The sequence below is a fragment of the Columba livia genome, chromosome 11, assembly GCF_036013475.1.
Source record: "Columba livia isolate bColLiv1 breed racing homer chromosome 11, bColLiv1.pat.W.v2, whole genome shotgun sequence".
Taxonomy (NCBI): Eukaryota; Metazoa; Chordata; class Aves; order Columbiformes; family Columbidae; genus Columba; species Columba livia.
This window is the reverse complement of record NC_088612.1, coordinates 4,989,867-4,994,105: the sequence shown is the minus strand read 5'-3', so window position 1 is coordinate 4,994,105 and position 4,239 is coordinate 4,989,867.

The window sequence follows — 4,239 nt, the reverse complement described above, 5'->3', positions numbered from 1 at the left end:
CCCAGGTAAATGTAGAACCAATGATTTACAGGAAACAATGCTGTTTGGAATATAAATACAGACAAGCAACATATTCATTGCTGATGGTGTTGTGTTCCCTGGAATAATAAAAGACATTTTGTAACTATTTGTCTGTGTCTTGAGCTTGTACACATTTTGTCTCAAAGTTTTTCATTTCTAATGAGGGTTTCTGTCCTGAATATTTTTCTCAGACCAAAAAAAAAAAAAATGGTGTGACATCCATTTGTAAAAGGCTTCATTGTATTTTATTAGTGTGCTCTGTTCCCACATCGTTTTCTTCTGTTCTCAGGATCTGCACTCTGTACTGTTTATCAGCCAGACATGGGGGAAGGTACCTGCAAATAAAGATGTATGTTGTATCAGGACCCACTATTGAAAGTGTCCCGAGTGTTCCCGAGCTCTGCTTTCATGCCACACTTGGCCAAACCTCGTTGTGCTCCTTTCCTGGAAGATTAGTATGAAATGAAACACTTGGAAATAAATTGTTCTTCGTGTGTTTTCGACCCTTTCATTTACTAGTATGTTTTGGAGGTGTTCATCTTACTTTCCCTGCAGGCATTTCTGCTCTACTATAAAAGTAATGAAAAAAATAACCATAGAACATGATTTCAATTTATTCTGTGATAAACTAGGGCATAAGAATTATTTCTCACTAAGTACAAATGAAATACATCTTTTGTAGGTGCATTGTAATCATGGAAGGGAAAGAACATCCTGGGAACTGAAGAGCTATATTTAGGACAGCATTGTTGGGACAGCATTGTGTGTATTATTTTGTCATCTGTCCTGGTCAATGTGGATACAAGAACCAGTAAAGGACAGGTCTTGATAGATGTCACCTTGTGGCCAAAGTGTCCCACCTCTTGTTTTACCTTGATCCAGCTTCCTCCTAGCCAAAAATCATAGTCACTCTGAGACTTGAAATACATTAATCAAGAGAGAGATTTCCTGACATGTTATCAGTCTATGAAGCTGTCCAGTCTGTCTCTTCCTGTCTGAATTTTGTTTTATTCAGGTTTCCCCCAACAATAGTGGGTCATCTTTTCTACTCCTATCAGCTTGCCATAGGTTGTAAGTGGTAGAAGTGAATAAGATTCTTTAAGAATAAGTTCTGCTGCAGTTGATCCCTTTTATTTAAATGTGTGATCAAATGAAAATGCATCTTCTAAGGAACATTTTAGAACAAGAGCAAAATCTAGCAACTTGATAGATGCACTCAATGACTGTAGTCTTACCAGAGACTTTGATCACAGCTTCCTTCGTCTCTTTTCATGTTGCTTACGAAGTTACTCTATGTAAAAACATAGTGTACGATTTACTTTAACCAAGGCAAGACAAATTCATTCTGAAGGCAGGAGATGGCCAATATCTGAGCTTGAGTTCAGTGTAAATCTTGAATGATTTTGGGGTGGTTGCTGTGTAGATCTGCCAAGCGACTGACAGCAGGGCCACACCAGAGAACATTGTCACGCTAGTTATGAACTATAATAAAGTAGAAAGGTAATCTTCTGCAGTCAGGGTTTATTATTTCAGAACTGGAGATGAAATTGCCCCAAAATTTTATGGTATAGCGGGTATCTCTGCACCAACCCTCCCACCAGCTCTATCTGCACAATCTGCAGTTTGAGCCCTTATGGGTCAGGAGCTGTACCCCAAAGCGGGACAGTTTTCTCCAAGGGATCTGTGGTGGTTACTGAAGGAGTTCAGCCTTTATTTAGTCTACAAGAGGTGGTTCCCACTACTGCTGAACTGCAGGTACTGCTCAGATGCTGTTCTGCAGCTGCCATGCTACATTGCAGTATTTAATGAAGAAAAGTGGAGAATTACTTTTCCATTTGAAGCCATATGAGGGGATCCAGTCAGACAGCATGTAATTACCCCAGCTGGAGCCAAGCCAAAGGAGAGCGTCTTTAGCTTGCCATCTGCAGCCTTATTTTCAGCACTTCAAATGAGAGACTGCATGGAACATGTCAGAATTAATGAAATAAATTTAGTTTCTGCCTGGACATCTCCTCCATCATGCCCACGTAAGACCTAAATAACTCATTGATACAGTTTACCCTGGACTGCCCTTCAAAGGCTGAGCTTACAAGCCCAAATGAAAGAGCAGCTGGAGGCAAAAAACCTTCCCATTCATTCAGGTGAGTTGTGAAGTGGGTAATGAAAATGCTATTGTTTTCCAACACGGGCAAAATAGGTTATTCAGGCAAATAAATTCTGCCTTTGACTCTTCCTCTTACAATAGAAACAGTGGCCCTAATCCAGTAAAGCACTTTGGTGTGTGCTTAACTGGAAATTTGTGAGCGGCCCTGCTGATTGCAAGGGATCAGCTCTCGTGCTTAAAGTTAAATATGAGGAGTGGGAGCTGGCAGGTGGGTGGATGAGCGGTGCCATTGCCTGGGGGCCCTGCCTTATTATCTATGATTATACGGGCTTAGCATTTGGCTGGATCTGGGCCCATTTGAACAAAGAAGCAGGATTAGCAGGCGTGCAAATAGGGAGCAAAGCCAGGGGGTTCCAGCAGTGTTGAACACAACTTTGTTACTCTGACAGAATGTATAAAAGTGAATGAAAAGGCTGTATGATTGCTGTTGCCATCCTGTTAATTAGGCTGAACTCATGCTTCATTAGTGCTACAATATGTTTCCATCTTAACAAAGCCCTATTGGGTGTATAAAGCCTCTTTACTATTAGTAAAATGAAGCCTTATCAGAAAGCCCTGTAATTCATTTCGTAAGACAAGTCATGACATATGTTGTGTTGAAATTGCACTGAAGAGGGAGATTACTTGCTTAACACTTGCTTTTCCTAATGAACAGGGAAAGATGTTTTCAAAACTAAGTTATTTATCGTATTGGGAGCTTTTCTGACCTCATGCCTAATTACATTGCATAGTCCTTTAGCACTGTTTCAAGTAGTTCCTAAATAACACAAATTGAACTGAGCTGCTTTTGCTCTTGCACATTCTCTCTGTGGTATTGTGAAAATACCGTCAAGCATTAAAATCCCTGTTTTTTGCTGTCATTGTGGGGAAGACAGGTTTGTGTATAACCAGTATGATATCCCTGCAACAGGAATGCAGAAGCACTAGCACAACCCCCATTCCCTGCTTGCAGCAATGTAAAGCATTAATGATTTTTGTATAGGTTATGTATATAAGCAAAAGTGAATAAAGGAAAATGTTGTGTTGAATATCAAGAACTTCTCACTGCCAATCCACAATTGTGGTTTTTAGCATATATAAGCCATAAAAACACCTAATTTTCCATTCTTCTGACCGGGTTTGTAAATGTGAATATGAAATAAATGGCCCATTATCAATGTGTTGCCACAAAATAACTTCAACGACAGTACAAGATGCAATGCACTTGCAAATGTCTCATCCACTTATTCTGTAGGGTTTTTTTTAGATAGCCTGCCTGGAGTGAAATAACCATTTAAAAAAAGTGGATGATTAAACTTCACTATGTTGAGGAGCATAGTCTCCCCTCCTACTTCCCTGTGCTTATGAATTGAGTTTGTAAGGATGGTGGGTGTCATGCAGTACTGGATCTGTTTTGCTTCACTTGTCATATGCCTTAACTCACCACAGTATTTTGCATTTGGGTCAGCCGCGGTTTTATCAAGCATTAACATGCATGAGGGTTTGCCAGTACTTAATAAAAATGCTACTGAAAACTGCATTCTTCCACCTCTTTATTGAAGAGGATTATATTGTGTTTGAACTGTGTTTGAACTGAAGGTACACTCATGTGAAAACCGTGAGATTCATAACCCACACCCAAGCAATAACAAAGAGCTCAGTTAATGAAAATCACTGGAAGGAAATCACTGCCCACCCCTTCCAAGATCAATTAGGAAGATTGTTCCAGCATCCCTAATGCGGCTGTGCTGCAGTTGTGCTGTAAAACACCTCTTCCCTTTAGAAGGCAAAGATAGGGAATCTGACAATAATGTGAAATAAACAGTGCTAGAAAAAAACATTTACGGTGCTATTACCACCATAAATTCCTACAGCAAAGGACAACACTCGGACAGTGTAAATATCACAGGTCTCCCTGTGAGTCTCACATTCAATTGAGCACAAGAACAGAAGGTTTGGGGCCAAAAACTGTTGCTCAAAGCTGAGTCGGAGAGCTTGAACCAGGCTGGCAAAACTTTCCCAGGAGATTTCTGTCTTTGGAGGACACCTCAGCATGGTTTCCTAACACTCAGTAG